General features: G+C 38.5%; 1 non-coding gene across 1 annotated transcript; it reads left to right on the forward strand.

The window, feature by feature from the left end:
- Window positions 1-16362: 16362 nt before the first annotated feature.
- Window positions 16363-16469, forward strand: LOC141593882 (small nucleolar RNA R71). Its single transcript, XR_012521938.1, has one exon. It is a non-coding gene; the product is annotated as a small nucleolar RNA R71 (small nucleolar RNA).
- The last annotated feature ends 5882 nt before the right edge of the window (window positions 16470-22351 follow it).

Below are 22351 nucleotides of genomic sequence, written 5' to 3' on the forward strand. Positions count from 1 at the left end.
AATGGCTTTACAAGATAAAGCATTCATGGAAGGTCACAAGATATCTACAAAGCACGACTAGTTGCTAAAGGTTTCACCCAAGTGCCAGGTTTGCACTACGATGAGATTTTTGCACCCGTAGTCATGCTGCGTTCTATTCGGATTATCTTAGCGATCGCCGCTTTTCATGACTATGAAATTTGGCAAATGGACGTGAAAACCGCCTTCTTAAACGGCTTTTTGGAGGAAGAGTTGTACTTGGTACAACCCGAAGGTTTCATCGATCCACAACATCCTAAGAAAGTATGCAAACTTAAGCGTTCCATTTATGGACTTAAGCAAGCATCTCGGAGTTGGAATCATCGCTTCGACCAAGTGATAAAAGACAATGGATTTACTCGATCTGTCGAGGAACCATGTCTATATATCAAGTCGAGTGGGAGCAAGATTGTCTTCCTAATATTGTATGTTGACGACATACTCCTGATTGGGAATGACATACCTCTCTTAACTTCGGTAAAAGTATGGTTGAAGAACCATTTCCAGATGAAAGATCTGGGAGAGGCACAGAGAATTCTAGGCATCCGTATCTATCGAGATAGATCACGACGGATGTTATCTCTCAGTCAGGAGTCTTACATAGACAAAGTCCTAGAGAGATTCAGCATGACTAACTCCAAGAAGGGTTTTCTTCCCATGGCTCCGGGGTGCATTTGAGCCGTCTCGGGCACCGGAGACACCTAAGAGAAAGAGCGCATGTCACGGATTCCTTATGCTTCGGCAATAGGATCAATCATGTATGCCATGATATGCACACGTCCGGACGTGGCATATGCATTGAGTATGACAAGTCGATTCCAACATCCGGGTGACTCACATTGGATGGTGTCAAGAACAATCTTAAGTACCTACGAGGGACTAAAGATTGGGCATTGACTCATGGATCGAGATGACTCGAAATCTCGATCTGGATTCGGTTTTACTCTTAATGGCGCTACGATCACCGGAAGAGTTCCAAGCAAAGTGTTACAAAGAGATTCTACGATCGAGTCCGAGTACTATGTTGCGTCTAGACATGTACAACGGAAAGCTCATCTAATCCGGGATTACGTGGAGCAAAAGGAAGTAGTGATAGAAAAGATTGCTACAGATGATAACATAGCAGATCCTCTCACTAAAGCATTACGACAAGATAAGCATGAAGGGCACGTAAATTCCATGGAATCGAACGTGTTCCTGAGTTGTAGTACTCTTTTATGGATCTGATTCATTCTCTCTTGTACTCTATACGACATCATCGTTTTGATATTTTATATATATTTTGTTTTTCATGTGGAATTGTACGACAATTTTGAACACCACAAAGTGAACTGAACAAACATCATATCTTTTTAGTCCTTAATTGCCCACATGAGCTGATAACTCTGGCAATTATTTTGTGACGTTGGTTGATGGTGGGTTCAACGAGCCATAAGTCAACCGGTTGACGACCAATCACGGGCGATTTATACGGATATTTCGTAGGACACACTTGTGACATCGACGTGGAGTCCTAAATGTTTTATAACATTCGTTGCCCGGTCGTGGATAGGACCTCCATGGTGATCCTAAGAGTCGATTCTTTTGACTATCGACTGTCTCTTGAGACTACGGCAGATTTTGGGTGACTTTGGTTTCTTTCTCACGGTCATCCGTAACAGGGGCCAAGTAGATTTTTCTGGTCATTTCATGCGTGCTTAGATCGGAAGGAGTTCGAGTTGAAGGAAATATTCACCTTTATCAGTGTACTCGATATTTCTCGGGGCCACTCGAGGAGTCAGAATCGAAATGCATGGCCATGCTCGGATACGGATTCGTTTTATCAGTTAAGTTACTCTCTAGTCGGGGAAACCACTCATGATACAGATACGTGCATTTTATATAGTCTTTTTAGGCCTCTTTATGCACGTATTTCTATGCTATCCACGTAGTTTTATGCTACTAAATGCCCCATATATTCTACTTTGGTTTGTTTTGCTTTATTTGCAGGAATGGACCTGAAAGTGGTGAAATCAAGCCATTTATCATCTGTTTTGCATGCATTTGGAGGATGAGTAGATTTATAGCGGAAATACTGTTGTTGCGGGGTGCGTGAAGTCATTTCGGAAGCTAAATAAACAAGGCAATGCTGAAATCAACGAAACAAGTAGCCGACTGAGTCAAAGTCACTCGATCGAAGGTTTTTATGGTCGATCGAGTAGTTTTGGATAGCAGAAGATTTCGATCGATTGAAATCATTGGCCGATCGAATTGCGCATAATTGGAGTTCTTCGATCGAGTAGGTTTTCTGCTCGATCGAGTGGTTTTTGCTAGATTCTGTTCGATCGAGCAGTTTAAAATGGCTCGATCGAGTAGTTATCTAGTGGGCTCGGGCTTTTTCAATTTTATTTCGTTTTTAGGTCAAATAATTGTCTTTCCAATAAAGAGGAAAGACGATAGACGACTTAGGGGACTTTACATCACAACATACGTTACCTTTCTCCCTTTCTCAATGGAACATTGTTTTTCTCTCTATTTTCCGGATCTTATTCTGTAACTCTCTTTCCCTTACTCTCTTTATTTAATGCTTATTATTCTTCTATCCCTTGTTTTTGCTCTTTTCTTATTTATGCCTAGCTAAATACCCTTCTAGGATTTAGGGGAGTCAATGGATTGTTATTAATTGCTGTTTAGGTTTACAGACCGTTCGTGGTTATTGTGTGTATGTCGTTAATCACTGCATTTAATTGTAGCTAGCTATTTGAATCGATGCATTTAGCCTATTTAATCTTGGTAAGCCTTGACCTAGACCGGAAGGTTGGAAGGGGTGAGACCCGCAGTGAACAATATGATGCTTTAGTGAGGGCGGAAGCTAAGCTAATAGTATTTTAGGGCGAATTGAGACCAGAAGGAGATATTCATTGCCCCTTAGACCGATACAATCGACTGATCTGTGACCTTAGCTGCAATTATCTGACATTCACTGATGACCTGACAATCCTAGTTTTCTCTCTCTCTTGTTAATCCCTCTTATCCTTAATTCTGTTGCCTTTAATCTTGATTAGTTTAGAAAACAAATTACAAAACCCCCATCTTGTGACCTTAGGCAGACCGAGTTGACAAGTAGATAATGACCGCCTCCCTGTGGAGATCGACCCTACTTACCGCTGACTTATGTTAGTAGTACTTAGGTATTTATTTTTGATACTGAAACGACGTATATGCAGGTACATGATTAACTATCTCTAAGAAAGGTATTTGTACATTAAGACTACGCACTAAATCTTTGAATTTACCGAATGTTACCTCATCTTTGGTTGGCACTAGTCTTTCTGGATAAGGGGTTGTAAGAAACAACTTAGTCCTCTCCTCTAGGTCTCTCATACCAGCATCAGTGGACTTAGGCTGAAAATCCACTACTTTGTCTTTGTTGTAGCTCAAACCTTCTTCAGTCCATCTCAGGAATGAACCATTAACCGTCGTAGGGTCATACTTTGGAACCGGAACTGACCCATCAACATTTGGATCTTGCCGCAGTAATTTCGGAGGCGTAGTTCCCCGAAATAAGTAGTCCCTCAAATTATCTGGCATTGGAGGATGAAACGGTTCGCCATCAGCAGCATCACCAGTCGATCGACCAGTGGGGTCGATCAATCGACTGACCTCCTTTTTTCCATAATGAAAAGAAAGGTCAGACAATGTCGCTGAGGAATTAGGGGTGGTCGGTCGACCGGGTATGGCGGTCGATCGACCGTGATCGCTGCTGTTCGTCTTTTTTTTGCTCTTTTTCTTCTTTCCTTTTCCAGCAGCTTTTCCACCTTTTTCAACCATAACTCCCTCGGGTTCATCCCCTACAGTAACGGGTCCAGCAAGGGTAGACCCACTCCTTAATGTGATTGCATTCAGGGTCTCTTTCTGATCCGGCTACGACGGTAAATGCCTCGGAGCTCTAGTAGCAAATTTACTGGCTAACTGGGCAATTTGAGTTTCCAACATCTTTGTACTAGCCTCTCTAGCCTGAGATTCCTTCTGCAGCATTCCCGTCAAACTCTGAAACATGTTTTTGAGCTCAGAAGCCTCAGAAATTTGAGACTGCTGCTGCGAAGGTGGATAGGGTGGTTTCTGGTACGGTTGCTTCTGCTTATGAGGGGGCACATAATTCTGCTGCTACGGAGGTGGAGTCGGATTTTGGACATTCTGGCTACTCCACCTCAAATTTGGATTAACATTCGGGTCAAAATAAGTGTTGGTCTGCTTATAATGTTGAAAAGGATCACAAACCTCATTGGGACTGATACAAAAATCTGCAACGTGTCCTTCTCCTCCACACCTCTTGCATGAAAAAGGACCATCTAAAACGGCGTTCACTTGGTAAATACCTCCCTTTTGAGATCCTCCTCCTAACTCATACTTATCAAAACGCGCAGTAAGAGCATCTAATGCGGCTATAGAAGGAGATTCAGCGGCTCTCCTTTGATTTCCCCTAGAATTTCCATGCTCAGCTTTATGGGTGGCCATATCTTCAATAATCTTCCACCCCTTAGTCTCTCCAACATTCTTCTGGAATCTGCCATTAGTTGCAGCATCCAGGATAGCCCTCTGATCATCATAAAGCCCATTATAGAATTGATTGCACAAGCTCCATTGCTCGAACCCATGGTGCGGAATAGATCGCACCAGCCTCTTGAAACGGACCCATGCCTCATGAAAGTCTTCATTAGGTCCTTGCTTAAAACTCGTGATCTGAGCTCTAATCGCATTGGTCTTCGATGCAGAGAAACATCTTTTATAAAATGCTAGGGCCAGTGAGTTCCAATCAGTTATCCCATTGGCAGCTCGATCCAGATATCGGTAGCACTTCATAGCAGCATCACGGAGCGAGAAGATGAACATCGTCTCTTTTATCTGGTCCTGGGTCACACCTGCTGGTGGGGGTATAAAACAACAGTAGTCAGTGAATATCTCCATATGTTTAGCCACATCTTCATTTGCAGCTCCCCCAAATTGGTTTCTCTCAACCAAGTTAATGTAGGACGGTTTCGCTTCGAATTTCCTATCCGTCCCGGCTGGCAACGCGAATCCCTTATAGAGATTCTCAGCTTTAGGCTCGGAGTGACTGGCAATACTAACTTCTTCAGCCATATCTAGAGATGTAACGGTCTCACCTGATGAGGTGGAAATAGGAGATGAAGGTGGATCCTCCTCAAATAGCCCGTTCTCGTAAAAACTAGACCGAGAACTAGGCTCTTCCTCGGACTGTGCTTCTTGAAATAGCCTTCTCTTAAATCGCAGAGTCCTCTCTAGCTCGAGATCAAGGGGAAATAATTCGCCTTTTTGAGACCTACGCATAAGAATAAACTACAACAAGAAGATGAGAAAAGTTTAAGGAACAAAAAGTTCCTGAAACTAAGAAAAAGACTAAAATAAATAAACAACTAAAACTAGCGTTGCCTCCCCGACAACGGCACCAAAATTTGATACCTGTCGATGTGAGTATCAAAAATAATATTTATAATTTTCCAAACTACAACTAGCAAGCGGTAGTAAGGGTCGATCCGCAGGGAGGTAGGGAGTTAAGTTGTTTTATTTCAGTCTATGGAATTTCTGGGGGGTTTTGGATTTAAGTATATCTAAGTCTAAATGCAAAAATAGATAAGAAAACAATAGAAATAAGTGTAAGCAAATGATAAAAAGGAGCTAAGACGGTCGGTTCACTATAGCTGCGATGGCACATAATCCTAGGTAATTCCGAAATGTAGTCGTGTAGGATGGGTATAACATGTCCTCTCGGTCCAAGTTAACTAGTAGCTCCTTTTGGCCTATGCTACTAGTCCCTAGGTCTCACTAATACTAGCTCTCGCTCTGAAAAGTGATTCCTAAAGCCTAAATTACTTATCTTTCGATCTTAGCAATTTAGTCGTCTTAATTCATTAATTAATGCCCTCCCCTATCTCTCGATCTATGGGTTGGTCAAAACTAAGCATTTAACAAGTCTTCTCTCGGTCTTATTGTCAAATATTGCACTTAACGAATCAAACGATGCTAATCAAACACGGGTCTGGTCGATCGACCAACTACCTCAGTCGACCGACCACACGGCATAGTCGATCGACCAGTTAAGCCAGTCGATAGACCATGCCCTAATTTGGGGTCACCTATTCTACGCCATCTACGCTATAGCTCCCCTCACATCTTAGCAAAGGTACTTAGCTACTCATAATTGTGATAAAAACAACAATGAAATTAACAAATAAAGCATTTGATTTCATAATTGAATTAACTAAATAAATAACTAACATGAAACGAGAATTCGGCTTTGGGAAATCTAAACTATCAATCCTAAACTACGGAAGAATTAAAGCAACAAAATTAAACAACAAAACAGAGGAATACCGTAAAGAAGAATTGAAGAGATAAGATCAAAATCCAATGCGAAAAGTAAACTTTATTGCTGAAAACTAATCTAAACTAATGAAATAATCCCCAAGTTCAACTACTATGTATTGAACCCTAATTAAATTCTATATGCTCTCCTGAAACCCCAGGTTACGTTATATAGATAGTCTTACGTAACTTATACCTAAAACCTAATTATATTGGGCTTCAGAATTCTAACTTTAATTTGCGCGTCAAAGTCGTGGGGTGGTCGATCGACCACTGAGACCAGTCGATCGACTGCTCCACTTTCCTGTAGACTTCTGTTCAACATTCTGACAGTCTATAAACCACGTAGGTCAGTCTATAGACTACTGTACCTGGTAATCCGCTTCTGAAACTCTCGCAAATATATCTTTCAGGCCTTGAAAAGCGCGCCAAGTTCATCTCTCGAGTCACTACTCCATGTCAAATGCAATGCTAAGTACTTAGGGACGGATTCGGCTCGATTTCCGCCGAATTCTTCACATTTCTGCAATATTACACAAAAACACGAAAATAGACGGAAATAGGGAAAATAGTAGCATGAACTACACATTTGAGCTCTGAAATGCTTGTAAAAGAGGGTGTAAAACATCATACTTAAGACACGCATCAGAAGGCTTGAGTACCTTTGATCTTCCACCTATGTTCCACTCTATGGCGCAATAGGTGGTCTTCTGTGAGAGATGTGGTGCTGCGGGGCACAATGCTATTATCTGTCTAGCGGGAAACGACCGTGACAAAATTTGGCGTGACGAAGTCTATGCGTTTAAGCAACGTAGAGAAGCTAGTCACTCCATTGCATATGTGCCGCCATATTCGTTCCAACAACTAGGCTATCAAAAGGCTCTATTCGTCTGGCCACCGGAACAACAAGCTCCTCCTCCTGATAAACAAAAAGAAGAGATTGCTAAATTGAAATCCTTGGTGAAGACACTTGCACTTCAATTGCAAGAACGTGATAGATTTAATGATGCTCAAATCTATGAGCTTGAGTCTCAAATAGCTCAGTTAGCTGCTGAGAGGAACTTTAGGCACGCAGAGAGTGGTCTTTCCCATGAAGGACTTGAGTTGCCTATCGATACGATGATTTATATGACTCGGAGTACGAAGATTTATCTGAAAATGAAGCACCATACGAGGATTTCTGCGCTGCACAGCAACAATTACTCGATCGAATTAGTCAAAGTGTTCGATCGAGTGAAATATCTGAGGAAGTGTTCGATCGAACAGAAAATACCACTCAATCGAACAGCCATTATGAGGAAGACCTCGATCGAGTAATATTCAGGAGGAAACCTCTCGATCGAGTTCTATCTTAGCTCGATCGAGTACTTTGGCCATGGAGAGCAATGAACCATCATCTTGGTTCGTTTTGGATGACAATTTTGACGAAGACAATGGATATGGTGAATCTCCCCTTTTCAAAGCCGAGCTGGATGCCTTGGAAGCTGCGATTTACGGGGCGGAACCCACAAAGGAGGGAAATGAGAAGGTAACTAAGTCAGTGATTCTTCCTAGCACGGAAGAGGTAATATACTCTGTTGTCAATGATTCCGGCGTTGGGAGCAACCAACCTGAGATAGTTAACGATAATTTTATTATTGTTGATATTAATAGTACACTACATCATATGATTTCTGCTTTTTACATTGCTGCTTTACCCCCTCCCGGTTGGACGAATAATTTAATAATGTTTCACCGTATTTGTCACCGAAAATTTGTTAGGCTGAGACGGTGTCCTAGTTTTCTTTCATATGCTCCTTCTTTATTTTGGTGCTACTTATGCTCTTGTGTATAACATGCACAGTTATTTAATCGGCTGCTGCGTGCTTTGAGTTGCTTTGATTGTGACCAATTGGAGCAATTGGATGAAGAAAGGAAGGTCGAGCTGGGACTTGTCTGAAACTAGTGCTATCCGGGAGGCAACCCGAAGTTTAATTTTTTAGTTGATTTATATTTTAATTTTTGTTGTGTGTGTAATAATTGGTTTTCGAACCACAGACTGTGAACGATTTAGGATTGGTTTTTGGTCGTTATTTGTCTGTAGGTACCACTCGATCGATTATTCTTTTTACTCGATCGAGGGCTGGAACCCTTCGATCGAGCACTCCTTTTTCTCGATCGAGCACCCATAGAAAAGGAAATTACGATCGAGTAACCGTCTTTCCTCGATCGACCACTTTTGCAGCTCTTGTTCCTCGATCGAGTACTCTGCCCTCTCAAACGAGTAGATTAATTTTGATTCGCTTCTTATGACGCTGTTCTGGAGCTGTTTGTGACCTCCCATGTTGCTGGCTGGTTTGGGGAGGTCCCTTCTTCGCGTACTCTTATGCGTTTTCCGCATTTCCACTCTCTTATTTTCAGTTTGCATTTCCTTTCCTTATTTTTGGGTACAATGAGGGCATTGTACGATTTGGTTTGGGGAGATTATGCATCCATATCTCTGTCCGTATGATTGTTTTTATTGCATTTCTGTTATCAAGTTTAATTTCTGTATGCATTATGGTTTATTTTTAATAAAAATTCAAAAACCTCATAAAACTCATAAAAATAGAAAATTTCAAAAAAAATCAAAAAATCACGTTTATTTTAGCATATAGGTTGAGTCGGAACGGTGGATTTCAATGATGAAATTGCACTACTCTTGGTCATTTCACTTAAGCCTTGCATTACACTATTATTCTTTTTAGCATTGTCTTATTGCATATTTATGAGTTAATGTTTAATTCAGCTGAACAAATAGACTTGACCTGAAAATTTTGGCAAGCTACTTAAAATTTCTAAGATTTAGAGTCGTATAAACTGGTGTCATTTGTGACCAGTTTCATGTAGGACTGAGAGTAGTACTCCTTGTATATCATGTATCATTAATTTACACGTATATGAAATTCAATTGCTTTTTGCCTACATACATTCGGGTTAGTGGTTGGTGTCACATGCAGGGAGGTGCTTACATTCTCTTTTCTTTCATTTTTACCCATTTAACTTCACATTAGCCAAATTTGCCTGTTGACCCTTAGCTACATCCAAATTTAGCCTGCCTTGTCAAGCTAGTATAGTGTATGTTTTCGCGGTATATATTTCATTGTGCCAAGTTTGGCTTGTATCTGATGATTTGGAGTTGGTAATTTATGAAGAAAAGGAGGATGAGAAAAGAAAATTGAAAAAAAAAATAGAATTTGAAAAAAAAATGAAAAAACGTGAAGAAAAGAAAAAGAAGAAAGAAGAAAAAGAAAAGAAAGAAAAGAGAAGTATGTTCGATTGTTGACGGTTTTTGCTCCTATACTTTACTTATATCTATTGAGGAGTATGTTCAGTTTGGTTTGGTGAGTTTTGCTGCCAAATAAAGGGCACATGTGCTTAATTATATAATTGCGTAAGAATCGGATGTTGTTATTTGGTTCTGTTTAGGTACTAGCTTGGCCGCCTATACCTCTACATTCCCATAAATTTTTTGCCTTTTCTTACTCATTGCCTCACTTTACCATATTTTTGTAAGCCCTCGGCTGTGATAGGACCTTGTTTGGTTGGAATGTATGTACGGTAGTTAGAATTGTCTATCATATTAGTTGCATGCATGTTTATGTGGGTCGTAGTTTAGGTGAGCGACTATATTTCTTTCTCTCTTACACTCATATGCTTACCCTTTACTTCATGAGAGAAGAGTGACCCGTGAGAGTCCAATTTTAAAGGTCTTGCAAGGTCGACGGTTCAGCTTTATTATAGACATCCTATAACTCGTTTGCATTTGACTAATTTGCTATAAGTGTTAGTTTGCTGCATTAAATCGGTTTAAGTGGGCATTTATAGCTAGCTCTGAGTTTTCATATTCGTTTCATTAGTTTGCATTTAGTTTACTCGAGAACGAGTAAAGGTTCGGTTTGGGGAGATTTGATACGTGCATTTTATAGTCTTTTTAGGCCTCTTTATGCACGTATTTCTATGCTATCCTCGTAGTTTTACGCAACGAAATGCCCCGAATATTCTACTTTGCTTTGTTTTGCTTTATTTGCAGGAATGGACCTAATAGTGGTGAAATTAAGCCTTTTATCGTCCTTTTTGCATGCATTTGGAGGATGAGTAGATTTGGTGCGGAAATAATGCTGTTACGGGGTGCGTGAATTCATTTCGGAAGCTAAAAAAACAAGTCAATGCTAAAATCAACGAAACAAGTAGCCGGCTGAGTCAAAGTCAATCGATCGAAGGTTTCTATGGTCGATCGAGTAGTTTTGGATAGCAGAAGATTTCAATCGAGTGAAATCATTGTTCGATCGAATTGCGCATAATTGGAGTTCTTCGATCGAGTAAGTTGTCTACTCGACCGAGGGGTTTTTGCTAGATTCTGTTCGATCGAGCAGTTTAAAATGGCTCGATCGAGTAGTTATCTGTTGGGCTCGGGCTTTTTCAGTTTTATTTCGTTTTTAGGTCTAATAATAGTCATTCCTATAAAGAGGAAAGATGACAGACGACTTAGGGAACTTTACATCACAACATACGTTAACTTTGTCCCTTTCTCAATGGAACATTGTTTTTCTCTCTATTTTCCGGATTTTATTTTGTAAATTTCTCTTTCCCTTACTCTCTTTATTTAATGCTTATTATTCTTCTATCCCTTGTTCTTGCTCTTTTCTTATTTATGTCTAGCTAAATATCCTTCTAGGATTTAGGGGAGTCAATGGATTGTTATTAATTGCTGTTTAGGTTTACAGATCGTTCGTGGTTATTGTGTCTATGTCGTTAATCACTGCATTTAATTGTAGCTAACTACTTGAATCGATGCATTTAGCCTATTTAATCTTGGTAAGCCTTGACCTAGACCGGAAGGTCGGAAGGGGTGAGACCCGTAGTGAACAATATGATGCTTTAGTGAGGGCGGAAGCTAAGCTAATAGTATTTTAGGGCGAATTGAGACTAGAAGGAGATATTCGTTGCCCCATAGACCGATACAATCGATTGATCTGTGACCTTAGCTGCAATTATATGACATTCATTGATGACCCGACAATTCTAGTTTTCTCTCTCTCTCTCTCTCTTGTTAATCCCTCTTATCCTTAATTCTCTTACCTTTAATCTTGATTAGTTTAGAAAAAAAATTACAAAACCCCCATCTTGTTACCTTAAGCAGACCGAGTTGACAAGTAGATAGTGACCGCCTCCCTGTGGAGATCGACTCTACTTACCGCTGACTTCTGTTAGTAGTACTTAGGTATTTATTTTTGGTATTGAAACGACGGTATCAAACCTCCATAGATCCGGAGTCATCACCACTTTCACTTGAACTTCCTTCTTCTTCCTCACTATCCTCTTCTTCTTCACCTTCTTCATTATCTTCATTTTCTTCATCTTCTCTTCCAACACTCTCAACAACAACAACCTCCTCTTCACCCAAGATAGCACCGCTAGAAGCACTAGGAAAGAAAACTTCCCTATCCGCCCAACTAGGCAAAGGATAAGATAGGTCAAGAAGTCCTTGCCTAGCTAGATGTAAGAGAGGCGGATATTATGCTTTATATGCATCGACTCTATCCTCATGGGCTTGCTTGTACATTTGTTGCATCAAAAGAGTCAAGTAGTCATTCCCCGCCTTAACATTTTCGGGTCGAAACTCATGGTAGGTGAATGGGTAGGGTGGAGTGATAATAGAGGAGGAGGGCTCGGAAATGTCCTCCCTTTGGTGTTGTATAATGTACTCGCCTTCCTCGGAGAGTGGGAGAAGGTAGTGTGGCCTATGGACATTGAGCCGACGAATTTTGTTTGGTAAAGTGAAGGACTTGGCATATTTTGTTAACCACTCAAATTTGTTGTCAAGAGTGTCGTTCTTGAGCCATTTGAATTTTTGAACAATAGTGGCTAAATCAATGATGTGGCCTTCCTTAACCGATTTATAGGTGTCATCTTTGTTGAAGTACCGGTTGAGGTGTTTTGCCAAATAAGTTACCAATCCCCCATTAACAACAAAGGTCGTACCTTCCTTGCCATGATCGATATTAAGCCACCTCTCAATTAAAAGTTGAAGAATATTGTACTTTGTGGTGAACTCTCTACCAACATTCAAGGTCGACTCGAGATAGATAAAATCAAGCTCGGTGAAGTAGTTTGTTCCCTTTCTAGCAATCAAAGTGTGCCCAACAACCTTGTGCCACACCCTTATGCCCGGATTATGGACATAAAGGGCATGACAATAATGGTAAGACGTAAAGTTCCTTTCGGTAATAGCCTTCCATAAGGGAGCGGGATCATATTTGGTTAAGGGTTTCTTCACATAGGTCGATTCATTGCTAAGGCCAAAAACTTTACCAAACTCGCCAAAAGACATTTTCATATCAACATTGTCAAGGCGGAATTCAATGTTTGTTCGAGTCTCCACCTTCGTAACTTTCAAAGAGCTTAAAACCTCCAAGGTGAAGGATGAGTAGGTCAACTCTTGCATATTAAACAAAGTAAGCAATTCCATGGACTCGAAGAAATTTTGGTTTGTTCAAAGACACCCAATTTGGTCAAGGTCTCTTGGCATATAAACTTGGTGGGTAAAATAGATTTCTTAGCAAGGGATACAAATTTCTTCCTATGAGCATCGAATGTGAAAATTACCTCCGGATAATCATGTAGTTGTTCAACAACCGGAGTATAAGTAGTAGGTTCCACCATAGGAGGCGTAGTGTCTTGAATTTCCATCCTTGCACTTTGAACTACCAAAGCCTTTGAAGCTTGTAGAGCTTGTTGCCTTTTTGAGAGATTCTTCTTTGGAGGTGCCTTATTTCCACCTTTTGTCCTAGTCATCTTCTCCTTGTATGTAGTAACACCCAAAGATTTGTTTGAATTCCTCAAGTTTCAATAAGACCCAAATCGATTTAGGATTTTTTGAATTTTGCCTTGTATCCTAGAAAATCGATTCTAACTTTGAGGATTTTGGTGTTTTAATTGCTTGTTGTTGACAAAGGAGTGATTTGTTTGAGTTTTGAGGGAGTTTGGAATTAATTTCGGTGAATTTGGTTGAGAAAATTAATTTTGATGGATGGAGGGATTGAGGGTTTTGAGAAAATTGTTTGTGTTTTGAATGAGTAAAATGAATTGGGAAGGGGGGTTTTAATCCCGTTATATTTGAATTGCACAGGGGAGACGAGCGGAATTGGGTCGGGACGCTCGGATTCTCTGTCAGCTTATTTCAGAAAAGAAGGCCCGTGCTGAGACGAGCGTCTTCTAAAGGAGACGAGCCTCTTTCTGAAGGGAGACGAGCGGATTTACTTGAGGACGCTCGGATTCCTTGTCAGGGAGAAATCCCAAATTTTAAAAGCAGTAGGACGAGCGGATCCACTGTGAGACGAGCGTCTTGACTGAGACGAGTGGATTATTTTTGGAGACGCTCGGATCTTCAGTTAGACCAAAAATTTTCCTTCCCAGCTATCTCAGGACGAGCGTCTTACTCAGAAGACGCTCGGATTTTTCATCAGGACGAGCGGATTGCTGTCGGGCCGCTCGTATTGTCCCTGTACCTCACAGATTCAGTTCCATCCGTGGGTATTTTATAACCCAAGTCATTCACTCTTCATTCCATTGGTCTTCATTGTGGGGGCACTACGAAGACTTGGATAGCCTAGGCAATTGCCATCCCCACACTATGTCGAAACACTACACATCAATAAACATATAAGTCCCTCCCTCACTTCTCTCAAAATGATTATCTTGATCAAGGCATAAAAATACAAATCCAAAATTGACAAAAATGTAATAAGTAAAATGCAAGTTAAGGGGTTAGAATATTTACAAGTGGTGGTTTAGGGAGGACTCCACCAAACTCTCATCCATGTATGAGATGTCAAGGGGGCATAGCCAAGGTGTTGTTGATGTTGCTCAACACCTTGAATAAGTAGTCGAAAATTTGTTCATTGTTATGAAAAAGATCCTCAATATACCTTTGCACATGTTGTTCTTCATTGTGGTGACCCGAATCAAGATGGTCACTAAAGACTTGGTCTAGAGTCATAGCATTGCCAATGTAGGGATTAACTATTCCATCGAATTCGTCATCCCATAGACCACATACTTCATTAGCTTGCTTCCCAATAGTATCATGAGTTGATGGAAACAACTCCCCTTTCTTCTTGTCATCATGGCCAATGAGGCCTTCTTCTTTACTTGTCATGGGTGAGCTTTTCAAGCTCTCATTGTTGAAACTCTCTTGCTCTTTGGATGGAGCATCTTTCACTTTCTTCTTCCATATGGGTGGTGATTATTTACCCATATCTTGTTCTTTGCATCGAGATGCCAACTTCTTCCTATCACTTTCTCGGCTATAGTGATCAACCATGAAACATGGCTCATGTAGTCGGGGAGCTCTTATTGTCTTGTCAAGATTAAAAGTGCTCGTTTCATCTTCCACTTCAAGGGTGAGCTCTCCATGTTTCACATCAATCATCGCTCCTGCGGTGTGCAAGAAAGGTCTTCCTAGGATGATAGGAATGTTGGAATCCTCCTCCATATCAACAATAACAAAGTCTACCGGGATGAAGAATTTTCCAATTCTCACGGGCACATCTTCCCATACCCCTAAAGGTATCTTTGTTGATCGATCCGCCATTTAAAGCGTGATATTAGTGCACTTGAGCTCTCCCATTACTAGCCTTCTGCTTACCAAGTATGGCATGACACTTACACTTGCCCCAAGGTCACATAAAGCTTTGTTGATTGTAGTGTCACCAATAGTGCATGGAATAGAGAAGCTTCTCGGATCCTTAAGTTTTGGAGGTGAACTTCCTTGAAGAATAACACTACTCACTTTAGTGAAAGCAATAGTCTCAAGCTTCCGGATAGATTTCTTCTTGGTAAGAATGACTTTTATATACTTTGCATAGGCTGAAACATGATTAATCAAACTTAGGCTTAGCTTGACGACTTGGGAATGGAAGTCTAATCACAATAGGCTCTTTCTCTTTAGACTTCTCTTCATTCTTCTTTGAATCTTCTTGAATGGTGGGTTCTTTTTCTCTAGAGTTTTCCACAACTCTTTCCTTGTCACTAGCCTCCACAATGTCTTCCTCAATTTTCTTCTTTGGCCCTTCATGCCTTGTACCACTCCTCAAATGGATGACACTCACCGATTCATGTCTTGGGGGATTACTTTGAGGTGGTAATTGCCCCTTTTGTCTTTGAGAGCTAGAAAATGCTAATTGAGACATTTGGGTTTCCAACATTTTGGTGTGGGCTAGGATGTTGTTGATGGTGATGTCTTTCGCTTGGCTATCTTTTTGCATTTGAGTGAAAAAATCTTGTTGGTTCTTTTCCATTTAGAGGACCGCTATTTGAACATTAAAGCCTTGGTCATTGGATTGATTGTATGGCGTTTGGTTTTAATAACCTTGGCCTTGGTTGTAAAAGGGTCTTTGAGCTTGGTTTCTCATTGGTGGTGGGGTGTATGTTGTTTAAGGGTTTTGAACATTTTGGCTTTTGTATGAGAGGTTTGGATGAAATTTGGTGTTTTCATTGTAATAGTTGGAATAAGGGGTACTACTATTGTATGCTTGGAAAGCATTCACTTGTTCACTTGTTCCCCTACATTCACTTTGGTCATGTCCAAAAGTTCCACAACTCTCACATACTCCACTTGGAATTGATGAAGATGCCACCATAGCATTAACATGTTGCTTAGGTGATTTGGAGGCCTCTTCAAGTTTAGCCATATCCTTCTCAAACTTCAAATTAATGGTGTAAATATGAGCACTAAGTTGAGCACCCAATTGAGTAATAGAGTCCACTTCATGCTTTCCTCCCCTAGTAGCCTTCCGAGGTCTACTATATTGTGAGTTATGAACCGCCATTTCCTCAATCTTGTTCCATGTTTGATTATCATCAACTTCGGTAAACATACCATTTGATCCCATATTGATCATGTTTCGGCAGTCTTCATATAGACCATTCCAAAATTGTTGTACAAGGAACCACTCGCTAAGTCCATGGTGTGGACAAGATCGACAAGTATCCTTGAATCTCTCCCATGCTTCATACAAATATTCTTCGTCTCTTTGTTTGAACCCGGTGATTTGGGCTCTCAACATGTTAGTCTTTTCCGGAGGATAGAATTTATTGTAGAAAGCAAGTGCCAATTTCTTCCAAGAGTCAATACCAAGAGTAGCCTTATCTAGGCTCTTCAACCATTGTTTCGCGGAACCAATCAAAGAAAAAGGAAATAAGACCCATCAGATTTGGTCTTGAGTAACTCCGGTTTGAGAAATCGCATCACAATAGTCACAAAAAGTCTCCATATGAGAATGAGGGTCTTCACTAGGCATCCCCCCAAATTGACTTCTCTCAACTAATTGTATAAATGCGGATTTTGAAATGAAATTACCGATTAAATGTTGTGGTGTGGGAGTACCATTTGGTAGGTTATCCTCGGTTGGTACGGAATGTGCTGAAAATTTAGGCATTGTGGGTTGATTTTGTGGTTGGTATTGTGTTGGGTTATCCTCTCCTTCTCTTGCAAAAGGGTTGGTAAACTCAATATTATTTGGTTGAATGCCCATAATCTCACCACTACCTCTCAAAGTATTTCTAGCAAGTCTTCTATTGTTGGTCAAAGTTCTTTCAATTTCAAGATCAATGGGTAACAAGTTACCTTGTCATCTCCTAGACATGCAAAATATCAAACAACTCGAAAATAATTAGAACAAACCTTGAGGAGTTTGACTTCCCCAAGGTAAAGAAAGACACAACGAAAAATAATCAAATCAAATCAAATCAAGTTAACACCGTCCCCGGCAACGGCGCCATTTTTGGTTCGTCGGTTTTGTTACTCGTCGTCAAAAGTTACCTTGACCAAAACAATATTTATAACTTCACAAACTACTCTACTCTTAGTAAAGAAGTAATTAAAGGTCGGATCCCAAGGGACGGGTATTGATATAGGATTTTCGATTGCAAATAGTTGTGTCTAGGGGTGTCACAATTTGGGTTAAGATAGGAGATCAACTAAACTAATCAACAATGTAAATAAAGTAATGAAAGAAACCAAGATAATTAAAATGAGATGTAAACAATTGATTAAAAGCACTAGGGTGCCATGGGTTCATAGGGGATTCACGGGATTTGATCATACAAACATGTTTTCTACTAGATGCAAGCACTTATTGTTGTGATGGGATCGAGTTAGTGTATATCTTACAATCCCTAAGAAGGTTTGGGTCCAGGAGCCTAATCGATTAGATTTTACAACACCTACAAGTCGACATAATCCTCCCTATCCAACTACATGAATGGTCTAATGAGACTCGAGTTGGTTTATGTCTTACAAGTCTCATTGAAAAGGTAAGCGATGGGTAAACAATGCAAGGATTCATAGGCTAAGGAAACTACTCACTCATTATCAAGTTTAACATGCTAACAAGGTTGTCAATCATGCTAGCAAGGCAAAACATGATGAACAAATGAAGATGATTAGCAATAATTAAAAAGGATTAAGAGAGAATTATACCTATAAAGATGATTCCAAATAATAAAGCAAAGAATAATAGAAGTACTTGATGATTGATGGAAGGTTGCCAATCCTCCAAATAAACCCCAAATAATCTTCTAATTACCCAAAATAAATGATGACAATAGAGAAATTAAGGAAAGATTAAGAAATGAGATTTGTATTAATGCTAGATTAAGAGTTGATTATAAGATTAAGACAAGATTAAGATAGGTGTATTAAGATGACATGCTAATCTAGGTAGTACAAAGGGGTATTTTTACTAAAGATTAGGTACAAAGATTAGGATTACTAAGGGCTTAAATGACTATTAAGACCCTTAAAAAACGTTGAGTTAGTGCTCCTCTCCAAGGAGATGAGCATATCCGTTTTGAAAGTCCCACGAAAATATGCTCGTCCCGAGCGTCTAGGAAGGTGGCACGGTGGAGTCAGGAGATCCGAACGGATCATGGGAGAGACGCTCGGATTGCTTGGCTTCAAGACGAGCGTCTTGGCATCGGGACGCTCAGAATGGTGGGCAAGGAGACCCTCGGCTTGGCTGCAATCCACTCGGATTGTGAGTTAGGCACTTTTCTTTTCTTCTTTCCTCAACAATCCTCGGGGATCTTGTTGAGGTTGTAATGATCCTTTCATCATTGCCCATTCTAATTTATTATCTACATAGGCATTCTAGTATCGTCTTCCCTTTGATGCTTGGTCATTGAATGCGATCAATTTAGCTCCATTTTGCCATGAAAATGCAAGGTTTGCACTCCTCTCCTACCAAGGAAACAAAACCTCAAAAAATATGCAAAATGGGAAACTAAAGATAGTAAATGAGCCAATTATGCACTATAAAGCATAGGAACGAGGCTAATTCGATGACTAAATGTGCTCAAATATGAGTTACATAAACAATATCACAAGTTATTCGATAAAATATCACACAAAAAAACACCTGTGCAAAAAAAAACATATATTATATTGATATTATAAAAAATTTTTTTTTTTTTTTTTGCCAAAGGTCACATTTTTCGTGATATTGTATTGAAGAACCTGTGATATTGTATTCACAAATCCTTAATTCTCAAATATTTAGGAGTTCTCACCGGATCCCTACTATATATATATATATAGCAGTTCTCGTAAGTCCCTTACATCCATTGAGTCCCTACGTCCTAATATGAACCTTTGGATGGAGGAGATGAAGGGAGGGAATTTCATCTCATTGAAGGGCCACAAATTATCCTCACTAATCCCTCTCCCTAATCAATCCTCCTTATTCTAATCTCCCTCTCCTCACTCCCTCATATCATTCATTCATTTTTCTCATTATCTCTCATTCTCTCTCATTTTTTCTCTCATAAAAAAAGCCAAAATCAAAAAATCCAAAACCCAAAAACCAAATACAAAAAAAATATTCAAACCCCTCCCTCCCTCCCTCCCACCGGACCCACAACAACCGCACCACTCCGCTGCCCACCACCGGACCCACAACAACCGGACCCACAACAACCGCAGCACTCCGCTGCTCACCACCGGACCCACAACAACCGCACCACTCCACTTCCTCATTTTCCCAGGGCATTGATGATAGATCTTATCCACCTCACCAGACCACCAGCCCACCACCTCCGCACCCGCCCAGATCCCGAGCCCACCACCATCCCGTCACTGCCTCCCACCGAGAACCAACGAACGCCAACTACATCACCACCACCACCGAACCTCAACCTCCACCACAAAAAACAACAACCCGCACCTCCTCCTCTCAGATCCGACCACCGCCTTGGTCCCTCCTCAGTCCGGTTTTCTTGTTTTATTTTGTTTTGTTTTTAATTTTTTTTGTGCATTTTTGTTTAAATGTTGAGATCTGAATTTGTGTGCATTTTTTTGGTTTTGTCGAGGTCTGATTTTAGGCCTTTTTTTTATATGTTGATGTTTTTTTTTCGGGTTGGTTATTTTTTTAATTTCTCAGATCTCGTCTTTTTTTCAAATATCGTCTTGTTTTATATTTCTTCAAATCTCGTCTTGTAAAAAATCGTCTTGTTATATTTTTTTATATAAAAAATATGAACTAGTGTAATTTTATACTTATATGAGTTTTATTTTTTTTATATTTTCAGATTTATTTTTTGTTAATATTTATTTAATTTATGCTATTTATGACTGAGGTTACACTATTTATGACTAAAGTTATACTCTTTTAACATTAAAGTTACACTATTTACGGCTAAAGTTATACCTTTAAATATTAAAGTTATACAATTTACGACTAAAGTTATACCCTTAAAATATTAAAGTTATACGATAATCAAAATAAAGTTATACTATTAACCTCTAAAGATATACAATTTTTTTTTGGTTATTTCAGATTTTTTATGTTTTATATCTATTTGGTTTTTATTTTTTCAGATTTGTTGGTTATATCATTATGCATTAAATTTATACTTTTTTTTTTACGAATCATGATTTTGTTATTTGTTTTTTTTTTTTTGTTATTGTTATTTGGTTTTTTTTTGTTATTTGGTTTTTTTTCTTAGATTTACTGGTTTTTTTGTTAGATTAACGGGTTTTTGTTATTTTAGATCTAGTATTGGTGAGATTTAATAGTAAATTGTTCGGTTTTTTTATTTTAGATCTAGTACTGGTGAGATTTACGGTTTTTTCTACTTTATAATTTTTGTCTACAATTTACAACTGTTAACTTTTTTTTTTTTGAATTTTCAAAACTATATGTAAATACAACTAAAGTTATATTATTTGCTACTAAAGTTACACTATTTACGACTAAAGTTATACGCTTCAAACATTAAAGTTACAGACTATATGACTAAAGTAACTTTAATCTCATCTTCTTATTGTGTTGGTTTCAAATCTGAATTTATATTTCTAAAGTTATACAATTTTGAACTAAAGTTATACAAATTTAGACTAAAGTTATACAAAAAATGACTGAAGTTATACAATGCAACTTCACTGACAAATTTGTCTAAGTTATACAATTTTGGACTAAAATTATACAATTTTGGACTAAAGTTATACAAAAAATGACTGAAGTTATACTATTATAGACTAAATTTATACAATTTTTTACTAAAGTTACACAAATTTAGACTAAAGTTATACTATTATGGACTAAAGTTATACAATTTTTTACTAAAGTTATACAAATTTTGACTAAAGTTATACAAAAAATACGGGAGTTATACTATTATGGACTAAAGTTGTACTATTTACGGCTAATGTTGCACAATTTTTTACTAAAGTTACATAATTTTGTATAAAAGTTACAGAATAAAAACTACAATTACAGTATGACAATTTAGATAAACTTGTTCTGTAAATTACCTATAGTATAACTTTAATACTTTTCTGTATAACTTTAGTCAATAATAGTATAACTTTAGTCATTTTTTGTATAACTTTAGTCCAAAATTGTGTAACTTTAGTCCATAATAGTATAACTTTAGTCCTTTTTTGTATAACTTTAATCCTTTTCTGTATAACTTTAGTCTATAATAGTACAACTTTAGTCATTTTTTGTATAACTTTAATCCAAAATTGTGTAACTTTAGTTCATAATAGTATAACTTTAATCCTTTTTTGTATAATTTTAATCCAAAATCGTGTAACTTTAGTCTATAATAGTATAACTTTAGTCATTTTTTGTATAACTTTAGTCCAAAATTGTGTAATTTTAATCCATAATAGTATAAAACAAGAGGTTGAAGTTATAAACATTGAAATTTGAGAAAAAATAAATAAATATACATTTAAATTTAAATACTAAAACTGAAAAATTTATATAACAAGACGAATTTTAAAGAAACGACATTTGACAAAAAAAAGACGATATTTGAAATGTCAAAATATCCATTATAATAACTTTAATATGTCTAAGATTAATACTAACAAAAAAAAGCAACTCCAAAAAACTAATATACCATAAAAACGAAAAAAAAACGTAATAAACGAAAAAAAAAACATATTCTGAAAAAAAAAAAAAAAAGATAAAAGAACGTTAACTGAAAGTGAAACGAGATCGGGTGGTGAGACGGTGGCGGTGGGTGGGTGGTGTTGGGTGAGTTAGTGGTGTATAAGGAAAAAAAGATTTTGATTTAATTGGATTTTTTATTTTTTGGGGTTTTTTGATTTTTTTGGATTTTTTGGATTTTTGATTTTTTGGATTTTTTGGGTTTTTTATTTATTTGGATTTTTTGGGTTTTTTTTTTGGAGTTTTAGAGAGAAGGTGGGTGAAATGTGTGAGATGAGAGAGAAATGAGTGAATGAAACAAATATATAGCAAATTAGTGTTTAATTAGGTGGATTAGTGAAGTGTGTTAATTAGGCTTTTAACCACCTTTTGGTGAGTTCATCTCATCCCTCCACTCCCTCCATCCAATGGCTCATAATATAACTTATGGAGTCAATATATATACATGGACTTACATGATATATTCTCTCTCTCTCTCTCCCTCTCTCTCT

The sequence above is a fragment of the Silene latifolia genome, chromosome 7, assembly GCF_048544455.1.
Source record: "Silene latifolia isolate original U9 population chromosome 7, ASM4854445v1, whole genome shotgun sequence".
NCBI classification, from domain to species: domain Eukaryota; kingdom Viridiplantae; phylum Streptophyta; class Magnoliopsida; order Caryophyllales; family Caryophyllaceae; genus Silene; species Silene latifolia.